The following is a 16,017-nucleotide window of genomic DNA, read 5'->3' as shown; positions in this document are numbered from 1 at the left end:
ACCAACACTTCAGTAAACTTCTGGAACTTTGGGCACTAAGCCAGTAAGGACTGTTGTGCTGCTACAAGGACTGCCCCTCTGCTGGACTGCAACTCTAAAGGAACTGGTGCCCCGCTGCACTGATATGCTGCCTACTTGCCCGAGGAAGAAGAACTGGACCTGCAACTTCATCTTACACCCAGGACCCAAGAGTGACTCTTAGGGCTAGTCTGCTGGCTTCTTGATCTGAGTCTTAGGGACATAAACAACTCCCCAACCAGCTCCTGGACCCAGATGCAGTCTGTTCTTGACCCCCCAAGTGGTGTCCCTCAGGTCCTGGACCCTTGGTAGGGCTCAACAAGTTAAAATCAACCTTTTGGGCACTTCACAACTGCGAATGGGCCTGTTTGTGCTGAGACTGCGCCACACGCAAGGGAAACCAGTGCAAGCCATAGCTAGCCCGTCTCTTCACACTGCAGCATCGACCGCCCACAGGGGACAGCCTGCGCTTCGCGCTATGCCGACAGCCTCCACTCTCTTTGCGGCCCTTTCCAACACCAACAAGTCTCTTGCTACATAACTTGAGAAGGTAAACCTTCAGCAGGACTAACCTGGGAATGTATCCGGCATCCGCTGCATCGTGATCGGCTTTAACTTTTGACTTTGATCTTGTACCACATGACCACATAGTCGCAGTTGGCGCTTTGTGCTTTAAGGTGCTATTTTACACTTTATTCTTTACAAATTCCTAACTCCTGTTCTGCTGATTGGATTTTGTCATTTTAGTCTTGTTTTATTTATTAAATGTTGCTCTGTTTTTCTAAGTTAGTATTTTTCTTTTGAGTGCGGTGTTTTTTTTACTGTTTTACTGTTTGATGTATTGTCTCTAAGTTAAGCCTGACTCCTCTGTGCCAAGCTACCAGGGGGTTGAGCACAGCTTAATTTGGTGTTTTATAGTGCATTACCTTGACAAGGATTGTGGTTGCTGCTTGAGCAGGACTCACACCCCAGCAAACCAACAAACCAATTTCTTACAAAGATCATCTGCATCTAGGTGATTGGACTAAAATCTGAGTTGTAAGGAAACTGTACGAGACATGTGGTGGACAATGCACACATCCATCTAAACACCGGTGCAGCACCATTTGTGCTATTGAGAGGACCAGTGGCAGATGAATGGATGAATAGTTGAGTTCTGTATGTGATGTGACGGTATGATACGAGGACGACAAAAGAGCAAAATCGAAAGCTGGGAAGCTGAAGGAAGGAGGTTTTCAAGGGTAAACAAATCCTGGTACATTCAATGTGAAGGGCAACATATGCTGAATTAAAGTATGCAGCGAGAATAATAAAACATATGTGATACCTTAAGAAGTGAGTGAAAAGGTTTTGAAACAATGGGTGGTGTTTTTATTTTCTCGTGCCTGCCTGTTCCTTTTGCCTTTTGCCGCTGCTGCCCCTGTGGCCCCTCCCCCGGGAATTCCCCCCTGGAATTCCCCCGCTCCTGCCTCCCTGCCTCTCCTCCCTCCCACCTCCCTTACTTAATGGAGGCTGCTGCGCGGTCATGCCGCCGGCGCGCCAAAGAGAAGCCAAAGGCAAACCCATCTGCACCCGACCACGGCCAGTGCCAGTAACCCTGGACCTCCCACTACCCATCCCTACGACACCACCACCCTCCACGCACTCAACCCTGGAAGACTTAGAGAATGCCAACAGGCCTCGCTGAACACGACCCACAGCCAGTTTTCCTGCCTCCACTGCCGCCAGACCTTCACCGCCACCCTGGCCTCCAACACCGCCAACACCAACACCGGCAACACCCTAAAATGCATCCTCTTCAACGTACGCTCTGTACACAAACACGCCATGGAAATCTGGAACCTACTCGATTCTCTCTCGCCCGACCCCGCCTTCTTCACAGAGACCTGGACCAACGCATCCTCCGCACCTGACATCAGCACCGAAATCCCAGACGTATACAAGATCCAGAGGAAAGACCGCCCCAACCACCCAGGAGGGGGCCTCGCCATCGCCCACAAGAGCACCCTCTGCCTCACCACCTCCAGCGAAACCTTCTTCTCCGCCGAACACCTGCACTTCCAGATCCAGACCACCCCCAAAGCCACACTCCGAGGAACCCTCGTCTACTGACCCCCCGGCCTCCTAACACCCTTCGCCACCACCATCACCGACTTCATCGTACCCCACGCCATCGCCTCAACAAACTACATACTCATTGGAGACCTGAACTTCCACCTCGACAACCCCAGCGACCCCAACTCCACTATTCTTTGTGACAACCACACCAGCATCTGACTTAAACAACTTGTCAACGCACCGACCCACAGAGCAGGACACACCCTCAACCCCATCTTCGTGGCAGAAAACAGTGTCCAATTTAGACACACAACGCAGCCACCATGGACCGACCACCACTGCGTACACTTCACCATCAACAAACCCAAGGCACCCAAACCAGCCCCACGCCCACAACAAAGGAACTGGAGCAAGGTTACCGACGAGCAACTTAACTCCACCCTCACCCGAGACAACCACACCTGGGCACCAGACGAAAAAGACGCAGCCAGAGAACTCCACACCTGGATTGCCAACAGCGCAGACGAGCTCGCCCAGCTACGCAACCTAGACAGACAACGCCCCAGGAAAGCCGCCTGGTTCACCACCACTCTCCAAGAAGCCAGACGCAGCTGCAGACGCCAGGAGAAGAAATGGAGAAACACCAAGACAACTGAAAACCACACCACCTACAAGGACGCCATGACGGACTACCACAACCAGATCAGAGCCACCAAGAGGAACTTCATCCACAACAAAATCCTGGCCAACTCCACCAATTCCAGGGAACTTTTCAGTGTCATTCAAGAAGTCACCAACCCACACAGCACAGCCACATACATAACCCCATCCCAAGACCTCTGTGACAAGCATGGAACCTATTTCCACCTCAAGATCAAAAACCTCTACGACAACTTCATCGACCATCCACCAGGCGCCACAGATGGCCCCCCGCTCCCCAGAAACACCAGCCAGCCCACAATCTCCAACTGGACACCGATCACGGCCGAAGACACTGCCTCGACTACGAAAAGTATACACTCGGAGGCCCCCACTGACCCCTGCCACCCTCATATCTGCCACAGAGCCGCGGCTGCCATCGCACCCGAACTACAAAGCACCATCAACACCACCTTCAAAACAGGCACCTTCCCAGATGACTGGAAGCGCGCAGAAGTCAGACCCCTGCTCAAGAAGCCCACAGCTGACCCCACCGACCTCAAGAACTATCGGCCCATCTCGCTCCTCCCCTTCGCAGCCAAAGTTGCAGAGAAAACAGTCAACAGGAAACTGACACGATTCATTAAAGAGAACGCCGCCCTCGACCCATCCCAATTCGGATACCGAAGCAACCACAGCACAAAGACCGCCCTACTCACCACCAGAGACGACATCTGCACCCTCCTGGACCAAGGCCACTCTGCAGCCCTCATCCTACTTGGCCTAACAGCGGCCTTCGACACCATCTACCACCGCACACTAGTGGCCAAACTACACTACGCAGGCATACAAGGAACAGCCCTGGACTGGATCTGATCATTCCTCACCGGAAGAAGCCAAAGGATCCAACTCCCACCTTTCCTCTCCGACCCCACGAAAATCACCTGCGGAGTCCCACAGGGTTCATCTCTAAGCCCCACCCTCTTCCACATCTACATGGCCCCCCTCGCAGCCATTGTCCGACAACACGGCCTCAACATCGTATCCTACGCCGACGACACCCAGCTCATCCTCTCCCTCACCAAAGACCCCACCACTGTCAAACTCATCTTCCAGAAAGGAATGCAAGACTTTGCAGTCTGGATGAACAGCTGCCTGAAGCTCAATGCCTAGAAGACAGAAGTCCTCGTCCTCTGTACCAGCCTTTCTGCATGGGACAGCACCTGGTGGCTGACCGCCCTCCGAAGCCCACCTACCCCCTCAAACCTCGGCAAGAACCTCAGCATCGTACTCGACTCATCACTCACCATGAACCGACAGGTCAACGCCGTCACCTCCAGCTGCTTCAACATCCTCCGCATCCTCCGCAAGACCTTCAAGTGGATCCTCCCTGAGTCAAGCAAGACAGTCACCCACACACTCATCACCAGCAGACTGGACTATGGAAATGCACTGTACGCCGGCATCAACAAGCCCCTGCTCCGCAAACTCCAGGCAATACAGAACACCGCCGCCAGACTTGTCCTCGGCATCCCCCGACATGAACACATCAGCCAACACCTACGAAGTCTCCAATGGCTCCCCACGGAGAAAAGAGTCACTTTCAAAATCCTCACTCACGCCTACAAATGCCTACACAACAATGGACCCAAATACCTGAACGACAGAATCAACTTCCACGTACCCAAAAGAAACCTCCGATCTTCCAACCGCGCACTGGCCGCAACCCCGCGCATCCACAGGGCCATACCAGGCAGAAGATCCTTCTCTCACATTGCAGCCAAGACTTGATACGAGGGATCGGCAGACATTAGACGCGCCCCCTCCCTGAACACCTTCAGGAAGACCCTCAAGACCTGGGTCTTCGGCTAAACAGATCTGCGGACCCCCCCCATCAATGCCTTGAGACCCTCACGGGTGAGTAGTGCGCTTGCAATTCCCTGATTGATTAAAGAAGTGAAAATAAAGAGGAATCATTTTGATGATGAGCCCTGTGAGATGTTGTTCTAAATCTTTGTACCTGAGACATTATCTTTCAAAGTATTCTCCTTTCCACTGAATTGGCCTTCTGTGCCGCATAGTATGCTGCTGTTAAACAGCCCTTCTAACCTTCTCGTCATGTGCATATATAGTATGTTATGTTGCTTTCTCTACCCCTCACTATACGTTTTTTGAATTACAGTTTTATTGGAATGTTCATGCATCAGACTGGAATGAAAATGTAGACTGTATGTTATGGGTCTGCGAGTGGTAGTTGACTCACTGATCTTCCTATGAATATAGATATTTGTAGAAACTAACCGGCTGCAGAGCATTTTCTTTTCAGTGAGTAGGACATATTTCATTATGCCTGGTGCAACCAGAACTTATGTAGGCAAAGTCCTGTACAGGGGTTTGGTTGAGTATAACGTCTGATTCCTCATGTTTGCAAGCACTTCTAGCATTCTGGGCAAGTACGGGCACTGATGTATGTGTGTGCCCCTTGTATTCAAGCCTAATTTCCTTTGCCAAAGAATCGTCTCACAAAGACACTGCCTGGAACACTTCTGTTTAAACATGGTGATGCACTGATTTCCATAAAACTATTTACCAATATTCCTCGCTAGCACCCATGCACTCTATGGTATGCTTGTCAGTCATTGCAAGCATTGTTTCGTAAGGCAAGGCTATGTGAAGTGTCCTCTTAATTTTGTGTCCTACTGCCCTACTGCCTGCCTACTAATCAAAAGGTTTCCCATAGTGCAAAAACATAACAGCATACTACTTACTGCCATGTTATCCTCTGTGCCCCAATGGGTTGGGTTGGCCCTGGTTCTAGGAGAAAGAATTTCTAGGACCTAGAAGAGAGAGCAAATATGTATTCAGGTAAGTGTGAAATGTGAACAAAATGGGCTGCTCCTGTTTGAAACCATTGTGCTAATTTCTTGCAGCTTGTAGGGCCTGTAAGTAAGGGTGGGCGTAGTTCGCGAAGTAGCACTTCGCGAAGCTACGCAAAGTGAAGTTCGCACTACGCGAGCTACGCGTAGCACTTCGCGAACTGCGTAGTAACATGTTCGCACTGTGCAAGATGTTGTTTTCAATGATTGCACAGTGCGGACAAGCAACCGGCACTGTGCAATCATTGAAAATGGCATCTTGCACAGTGCGAGCTGTAGTTTTCTGCTGCTCGAGTAGATTTTTACTCGAGCGGCAGCTTTCTCAACGCGAACTGGTAGTTTCTCATCGCGAGCGGTCGCGAACATACGCGACCCCTCGCAATGAGAAACCTGACCTCCTCGCGTTGGGAATCTTGCCGGGAGGTTTATTTTCCATGCTCGCGATCGCCAACTTGATGTTGCTGATCGCGAACAAGGAAAAAGTCTCGCCGGGATGTCATTTTGCTTGCTCGCGGTCGCCAACTTGACGTTGAGGACCGCGAGCAAGCAAAAAATGACCGCAGCACTACGCAACACTACGCTACGCGTGTTCGCACTGTGCTACGTGCAGTTCGCGTAGAGCAAAGTAGCGCGAACTTCGCAAACTACGCAAGCGTAGCGTAGTGCTTCGCCCAGGCTTACCTGTAAGTTGAAATTTTCCATTTGTTTGTATACGTGTTTATGTGACTGTTTGTTTTGCCGGCTGCTGAACCTACAGATGTGGGGTTTAAATCCTGATGTTATTTAAGTTAAATCCTCATGTCAATTAAGTAGTCTGCTTTCCTTTCCTTTTTAGTTCGAGCCTAGGCAGCGCGAGACATGCTGTATTCAGTCTGCGGGCTTTATGCCCGCCCATAGGCTGGTGATTCACTGATTCCTTTCTCAGTCTTGTAATCTTTGTTTCTATTGGTTAATGGCATGCATTTTGAATGCCTCCTTACATGTGTACCCCCACGCCCCGAGCACAGCGACTAAGTACGATCTGCTTCCACTGGTTAGCTATATTATGTGTTTGTGAAACTTCTTTTTTGTGTGTTTTTTTTGCAGTTGCCCTGCTCTCCCTCAGGGCAGCTGCAACTGCCTCAGAGCCCAACCAGCGCCGCAGCTGCTCGGTGTGGCGTGCCTGTGCAGTTTCATTTTGTGAAGCGTGGCAGCCGTGAAGCGTGCGCCGTGTTATGACCGGAGGCCTGTGCACTTCATCGTTATGTAGTTATTCATATGGCACAGTAGTCCCATCAAATAGTAACAAATTAAACTTAGCTTTGATGTTCTAAATAAAGCATGCTTGAAGCGTTCAGAAAAAAACAGTATCGTTCACTTTGCACAAAATTTCTGGAAGTTAAATTTTTTGTCCTCATTTCCGTATAGACTGTTTTGCTGACTTCAATTACATATACAGCTTATGTATTATTTAGCCAATTAAAGTTATTTGGTCAATATTCCCTCGTTTTTAAAATCATGTCGGAAAACAGTCTGTCTGTCTGCATTTGCTTCATTGCCATTCAAAGATGCCCTACAAGTTTTCCTGTCTGTGTTGATCGTCTTGTCCTTCCTTTCATTTAAGTTCGATGATTGGTGGTGCTGCTGGTTGCTGAGCTGCTGGGTCTCGCTTCCAGTTAGTTCTTGCCCATCTATCCGCATACCCTATAGTGGCCATAAGACAATACTATCATAGCAGTTGCTAGTAGAGAGACTTCAAGGTAGAGCCCAAGGATTAAAGATGATAAGTGTAATGTTGACTCTGGGTATGTTACATTGTGGAGGGGCGGCCCTGTACAGTTGCCGATTTTTCAAACAGGTCTTGCTTTTATTATATGAGACACTTGTAATTTCTTGCTCCTGTGTTGTAACTGCATTTATAATGCACTTGTTACCCTCTCACAAGGCATTGACACTCCTTACAGTGATTAGTAGGGACGGATTGGCAATACTGGCATTGGCCGATGGCCCTCTGTGGGCCGTTTTTTTACCTTTTCCAGCCCACAGAGGGCACTGAGACAGGGAGAGCAAAGCAGCATCGCTGGGGGGGCCATGTGATATGGCCCTTGGGAGATGATCAGCTGTGGCCTCTCCTTGACCCCCTGCCCTGCCAAACAATTGCCCTGATGTTGGGCTGGGTATCAGATGACGGCGAGAATGGGGCTCCCTGGGAGCCAGGTGTTGCTAAGGCCATTCGGCCATTCTCTCCTTGGCCCCCCTGGGGCCAATTCAGCCTAGAAACTGTGTTTTTGTCTGACACTCCAGCACATGGGCCTTCTCATTCAGGGCATGGTGGGCGGGGAAGGGTGGGTTTGTTCTGGGGCCTTGCTGTGGGGGACAGGTGATGCTGGGGACTTGGGCCATCTTCACCTCAGCCCCCGCCCCTATGGATGGCCCAGCTATTGTGTTTTATGCCTAAACCCCTCCCCTGCCAGGCCATTGCCTCGAGGCAATGGAGGGGTGGGAGCGGTTGAGTAATTTAGTAAGAGAAGGGGCCTGGCTGTTGTTCCATTGCTCAGGCTGTAGGCCATTGTCACCTTGGCCCCAGTGTTCCTCCCACTTCCATCTCTTGCGTGTGCATAGGCATAAGTGACCTACAGGTCAGAGTTGGAGAGAGGGGGGGATCAGGTTCGAGCTTGGCATCTGCTCTCAACATCCTGTGATTCTGGGCAAATGACTTTCTCTCCCAGGTCCTTAAATAAAAAAAATCGGATCTTGTGTAGTGTAATTGGTGCTCGTGAATAGCGCTAAAATAACCGCTCGCACAATATAAAGCTGTCAAAATGAAGAACAACAATAACAAAACAAGCATTGGCAATGCAACTAGGTCTCGCATTTGCGAGAGTTTGAGTGTTTGGTGTTGTAAACGACAATGTGTTTTACCCATGTGTTATGGAGTAGAGTGGAGGTATGTGGTGTGGAATGGAATTATGTGGGTTGGATTGGAATTGTTAGTTGGGGAATTGTGTGGCATAGAATTATGTGACATGGTGTGCAGTGGAATTATGTGGATTGTAATTATGTGGTTTTGAGTGTACTTGAATTATGTTAAGTGGGATTGTGTGTCATGGAGTAGTGTAATTATGTAAAATTGTCTTTTGTGTTGTGTAGTGGTTTGTAGTGCAGTTTAATTATGTGGTGTGTTAAACTTTGTGGCATGATGTAGTATTGTTTGGTGTGGATTGGATTTATGTGGTGTATTGTGTAAATGTGTTGTTGAGTTGATATATGTGGTGTGTTGCTGAATTGTGTGGAATGATAATGTGTGGAGTGGAACTGTGTGGCGCTGAGTTAAATTATGCTGATTAGAATTATGTGGTATGATGTGGAGTATATTTATGTGTATTGTTACTATGTGGCATCAAATGAACTTAAAAGACACTTTGCCTTTCAGATACCATCAAAACAGTTGTAAAAATGTGAAAATGTGAATAAGACTGAGGGCTGCCTTTCAACCCACAGAAACACATGCTTAATTAACATATTGTAAATTGTATTTATATAGCGCTTACTACCCCTGACGACGATTTAAAGTGCCCTGGAACCCGTGCTTCAGATTTGGTGCTATAGCATGTGTCTTACACATGGAGGGCATGTGAAGAATTGTGAGGGATTGTTACACAGATGGAGTATTTAAACCAATATCATTAGTTGTCTTCAGGTCACTCGAACCATGATTTTGAGAACAGAGGGTGTTTATTGCTTCTTCTGTATTCTTAGTCTCATTTGATTCATATTCTCTTTGATAAGGTGAAGAAGGCTCAATTTGCAGGCTTGCATGTGTTTGTCTATGGCCATAAAGTATTATCTATGTCTCTTACACTCATTATCTACCTACCTCTTCTTCTTTCTATAGCTATGTACCTTTTCTTCCGGCTACCCGATCTTTTGGTCTTTCCCTTATGTCTCTCCCCATCACACCCATCACTACCAGGGGGCATATCAACAAGGGCTTTATCTCTGCTTTTTTGGCTTTAAAAGCCAAAAAAGGAGAGATAAAACTAGCGCCCTATCAACAACAGGGTGCTAACATGCAAATTTGCATGTTGGCACCCTTTTACTCTACGCTTCCCCTTGCATCTCTAATGAGATGCAAAGGGGGCGTTCCAGAGTAAAATAATAGGAGAAATGTCGCTAAGCGACATTTCTCGTATTATCAAGAATGTCGCTAACCCTGTTAGAGACAAAAAAAGCAGCGCTAACCGCGGTTAACGCTGCTTTTTTACATCTGGTATTTTTCTGACTTAGCCATGATATCCTATGGAAGGAGGATATCATGGCTAAGTTTGCCTGTCCCTATCAACAAGGTAACGTGAGATTATCGCTGGGTTTCCAGCGATAATCTCACGTTAGCCTGTTAGCGTGAGGATTTTTATCGCTATTGAGATAAGCGTTGCTAATAGCACGCTATCTCAGCGATAAAAATTCACGCTAGCCGGCGATAATTATCCTAGCGCTAAGTGCGCTTAGAGATATTTATCGCCGGTTGTTGTTGATATGCCCCCAGATTTCTAGTTCTTCTTCACCTCTCAAAATTAGTGAATGAGGTAGATTTCATTTCTTTTGATTGTTTTGCAAAATGTTTTTTTGGCTGATTTGCAAAATGTATTTCTTTACTGTTTGTCATTAGAAGTTCTATTCTCCAAGGCAGAGGTTCAGAGCTGCTCTTCCTCTTACATTTGTTATTACATGTTCTAGTCCCAGAAATTCCAGTCTAACTCTTTACCCTTGACTTTGTAATAGATTTCTGATTTATGTGATGATCAGAGTCAAGGACATGGCTGGTTGGGAAAGAGTATCTGACTACATTGTGCAGGACGTTAAGACTGCAAGCAAGTACTCAGTTTTCAGAACTGCTGTGCTCCGTGTCTTCACCAATGTGACTGGCTCTATAAGCTTTAAAATGATTAATTGACCAAATTTTCTCTACAAATGAGACCTCTGAGAGTAACCGAATAATGTTTCATGAAAGGGCACGCCCCGCGAATGTGGGCCACTTTTTTAACAGTGCTTGCAACAAATCGGGATCCCAATCTGACCTTTGGGGTTAGCAAGCCCCTCCGGCCTTGACCCTAGGTTAGTGGATTGATTAAGTCAATGTTGGTATTAATTGTGTGCTCTAAAGGAACGCCGTCCATGCATTTACTTCAGATTCTTTTTTAGCAATTAATTGCGGTTAGGTGTGCTCATTAGTGAGTCAAAGTGAAACAAACCGGTGGGTAAAAGGTGCCTTTTGTTACCATTTTATCAAAGCTGTTCATCTCCTAGCTGCAGCATTTTGCTGGAATTGCAAATATGTGTCTGACCCGGCGTCTTTGTATGTGCATCTCATTTGCATAAATTTGTCCCAGCTGGGAGCATATTCAGCTCATTAAGGGCCTCCCCTTGCACTATTTCATAAACCAGCTGCTGGGAGGGATTTCACCTGTGGTGACTGAGAAAAGAGGGTTGAAAAAACAAATTCTTTAGGTTGTTGGGCTCCAGATGCCCGCCGAAGCTCAAAGCATGGTGTACGGATATGGATGAGGCAATGGTAGCAGAGAAGACTACATATATTAACCGAGGTTGTCCACAGAAATGGGGGAAGGTATGGGGAGCCTGGAACAAATACAGGGGATTTATCTGCGAACCACCGGAGTTGCCAAGTGAGGCTATCTCCACCTGAAATGGGGAAGGGGTGAAGTGATGTGTATGGGTTCATAGATGTGATCAGTCTGATATTACAATGTAACAGTGCTATGAACGTTGATATAAGGAAAATGTACCAGCAAACTGACAATATATGTGTATTTACGTGATTCTGTTATGCCCTAACTTAAATAAAAAGAGTTTAAAAAAAAAAAAAAAAAATTCTTCATGAGGAGGAAACCTTCTAACTCTCTCTCTTTCCCACTCCCCTATTAAAGGGCGCTGTTTCTGTTAAACAGCCTCTTGTTTAAAAATTCGAAGTCCCCCCATTGTTAGTTGTACCCACCACGTCCCTCCCATATTCACTTGTTTTTTCTTATTTTATATTTCTGTAGCAATCCACGAGTGTATATGTTGACAGTTCCCTCCCACTATTCTGCTTCACGCATCATACCCCTGCCTAACGCTCAGTGTTGTTGTCCTTTACAATCGCACCCAAGTTGTGTGTTCTCCCTCTCCTCTGCTTTCTCACTTAACCCTCTACCTCCCTAAGCCCTTTCTGTTGGCTCCTGTGCTTCCCTTTATCTGATATCCGAGTGATCCCCAACGCCTTAATTTCTGTTTTTCCAGGCAAAGACACATCTATTCTCCTGGGCACATCATGGCATGCTTCATCGAGGGGTGGCATTCTTTCCTTGAGCCGCATGCTGCTTGAACCAAGACACATATGTGGCTGACTATTATGTGCCCATCTAAAGCCCAACATTGTAAAAAATGTGTGATTTTACTAAATGGCAGCAAATATAGTACACTGTTGTGCATGCCGCTCTATTTTGAGTTTCAATGGTGCAGGGCATAATTGATATTATTACCTTAATGGCTATACATTATTATAAAAAAAAGTGGCAAGGAAAGTGGTGGTAAACTAGTTGAGTTTCTGTTAATGGTGTGTTCTTTGAGACAAGGGCCAGCTGACTAGTGGAGTTTTGCCGGCCGTAGTAGATAGTTTGTCTCGGTTGCATGCCCAGCTCTTAATTTGCTGTTTGACAATAAAAACAGTTTTTGTGATATTCCAATTGTATTAGTGTGTGTAATCTGGCACAGAGTTAGATAGACTAAAGGTGACGAGAAAGACGGGCGACTCTAGTCCTGTCCAGTTTTGTGTTCTGCGCAGGGCCTGCTTTAGTATTGGTAGCACTGGCTGCAACTATCCTAGTGCACCCTCCAAATCCCACCATGGCCTCCTCCAATGATTTACTGACCAAAGGATTTGAGTGATAAAAGCAGTAACGCACTGACCTACCTATATAAAGCACATATCTGTAATTAGCATTTTTTGCAGCAGGCACAATCACCATCTGTACTACTTTATTTACAGCAGCACTCAGACTGCCATGAAGCATCCTTGATTGTATAATTTAATTTCCTCAGTGGCAACTCTTATTTAAAGTGCTGTCGTTGAAAAAGTCACTTTAGCTCAGTTGTGATTTTGAGGGACACATTTCATAAATACCAGTTTGCTGTGCATGTGTCTCACAAGCAAGGCACACTTGTATTGGTGCCCTTCTGTGGGAATTATTTTGATAAATTTGTGTCATTTAACCCCTTCGCCGCGGCAGGAATTCCGCCGCGGCGCTGGGGGGGGTTTGGGGGAAGCACGTGGCGCTGTGCTCGTGACGGAACCGCTCCGTCACGAGCCACGGTTGAGCTGTGTTCATGACGGAGTGGTTCCGTCACGTCTCCGCCCACTGCGCTAATCGCCCGCACAGGTGGGGAATTAGCGCCGCGTGAGCGGAGCGCCGGCCAACGGCCGCAGCATGACGGAACCACTCCGTCATGAGCACAGCGCAACCGTGGCTCATGACGGAGTGGTTCCGTCATGAGCGGGGAAGGGGTTAATAACTGAGACATTCTGTTGCTTGCTGTATGCTGTAGTTCTCTCTACTTCACACGATTTGGTTGCTATGTCCAAGGTTGCCATGAGCCTCATAAATCACCCAAGCTGCTAGAGCATCAACTTTTTAATTGTTGATTCAATATCTTCTCTTTATGTGCCTCCGTATTAAATTTCCAATTTGTGTTTTCATTGTGATTTCCACATAATTCCACTGCACACCATGCCACATAATTCCACTATACATAATTGCACTGAACACCACACAATTCCACCCCACACAATTCCAGTACAAACAATTCCACTGCAACCTGCATAATTCCACTCCACACCACACCATATAATTGCAATGCGCACAATATAGATCAACATCATGCCACATATTTCCACTCCACTACATGCCACTCCATGCTACACAGTGCCACTCCACATAAATCCACATCATTCCACTCTATGCCTCATAAGTACAAGGCAATACAAAAACTACACATAATTCAACTTTGTTCCATGCCACAAAATTCCAATTCACATTATACCACTCTGGTACATAATTCCACTCCACTCCAAAAGATATAGCTACACTCCACACAACACTTTACATAAATCTACTGCACATAATTACACTTTAACCTACATTTCATGCAACATATTTACACTGCACATGTATCCACTCAATCTCAAAAAACATAATAACCATCAACGAAATACATTTATCCTCACAACAAGCCACATAATTCCACACCATTCAATACTACTCCACACCATGCCACATAATACCACTACAAACCATACCACATATTTCCACACAACACTACTCAATTCAGTGCCAAACAATTCTGCAACAAACAACATAACTACACTCTACATAATACCACTCAGCACCACATAATTACACTTTACTCAATACAATAGAATTAAATCCCAAATAAATGCACTATATGCCACACACCAGCAATCCACATAAATACACTCCACACTATGACACATAATTCCAATAAGCATAATTTCGCTCAACGCCACAGTTCCATGCCACACAGTTCAGCTCCACACATTTCTAATGCACACCACATAACTCCACACCAAGTTTCAAATACACAACACAATCTCTCAACACACCACATACCTCCATTACACACCACAGATTTCCACATTAGGGCACAATATTTAACAGCACACCACATAAATCAACTTCCAAACATGCCACTCCACAACAAACAATTCCAATCCAACACATCTCTCCCTTGCGCTCCCACCAGCCATGTCATCTCTCCCCAAACACACCCACCACCCTTCTCAACATTCCCTCACATTCCCACTACCCCCTCTCATCTCAAAACACTACTGCCCCCTCAGCCCTCCTTCCCACTCTCTGTCCCCTCTCTATACTACCTGCGCACACAAGGGACCTTCCTGCACCTCCACATGATGTGCTTTAGTCCACCTCTCGCCTCCCCTCCACCGGTAGCCCCTTCCACTTGTCCTTCTGTCTCTTTCTTTTCTACTCTCTCTCATGCCTCTCTCCTGCTCTCTCATGCACTCTTTCCGCCTCTCTCAGGTCTTCAAGCACAGTTTCTTTTCCATGCCTTTTCAAAGGTTCTGTCCCACAAACCCATGTTCTCTTCCTCTTCTTGGGGTGTCTTCTGCGTACAAATGTTCTCCTTCTTTATGCATTAGTGGTCTACTCTCCCCTTCTTTCTCTCTTTCTAATACACTCTTTCTGCTCCTCTATCTCAAATTCAATCACCACTTCCTGCACAAACTACCTATCCCTCTCTATTGTCCTTTCTATCTAATCTGTTAAGGACTCACCCTTATCTATTCACCATACCACATAAATCCACTACACAAATCCAATCCACATCACACAATTCCACCCCCCACAATTCCACAACTAACTATTTCAATGCAACCCGCATAATTCCACTCCACATACATCCACTACACTCCAAACTAAAACACATAGGTAAAAGCCATTGTCATTTAAAATGCCAATAGATCTAACTCTTGCAAATGCAAGTCCTATTGCATTGCAAATGCTTGTTTCCTATGGAGTAGATTGTAAGTTCCGTACATTACCAGGTAGCTCCCTTGTGAAAGGCCTCAGCCTGCACAGTTTCATTTGAAGTGAAAGGTGTCCCTCCAACCAAACCCTCTAACTTTGAGATGTTTTACCCAAGGGCAAGCTGTTGCATCTGCTGCAGCGTGCATGCCCCGTGTGCCTCAGACATACATGCCAACTCGCCTGATGCAGCCTGGAGACTACCCATTTGAAGGCTAGTCTCCCGCCTCCCGATCTCTGCAGGCAAAATCCTGATTACTCTGAAGGCTTCAGCAGACAGGGACTGGTCCTGTGTGACTCAGAGTATGCACTGCTATTAACCTGCTCCTGCAGGTCAGTGCACAACATTTTCATCACGTTCTCTCTGCCTGCCATACTGTTTTCTCTGTGCTCCTGACAGGTAAGAAAAAAAACTGTTTGCTTGCTTTCTTATATTTAGGGCCATTGGAATTATGTGGCAAGAGAGGGCCAAATTATGTGGTGGATTGAGTAAATTATGCGTCAAACAAGGGTAAATTATGTGCATAATGCAGGACTTTTTTATCGTACTACTTCATTATTTTGTACTTTCTACACATTTTAACACTGTCTGGGCATTGGGCGCACTTTGTTAGTACCAATTTAATACCCAAATATAGCAATAAGCAACAGAAAAGTGACCAGTAAACCTTTGCAAAAGGCCTTCCACTGCATCGCAACATGTGCCGCTGTGCTGTTAGTAACTTGTAAACCGTTTGAGCTATAACATTTTTTTTTTTTTAATTTGCAGATTATGCAGCAGATTGAATATGTGGCAAATGTGGCAAATCTTTAATCATGAGAAAATC

The sequence above is a fragment of the Triturus cristatus genome, chromosome 3_1 (genome assembly GCF_964204655.1).
Source record: "Triturus cristatus chromosome 3_1, aTriCri1.1, whole genome shotgun sequence".
NCBI classification, from domain to species: domain Eukaryota; kingdom Metazoa; phylum Chordata; class Amphibia; order Caudata; family Salamandridae; genus Triturus; species Triturus cristatus.
Note: the sequence above shows the minus strand (reverse complement) of the source record.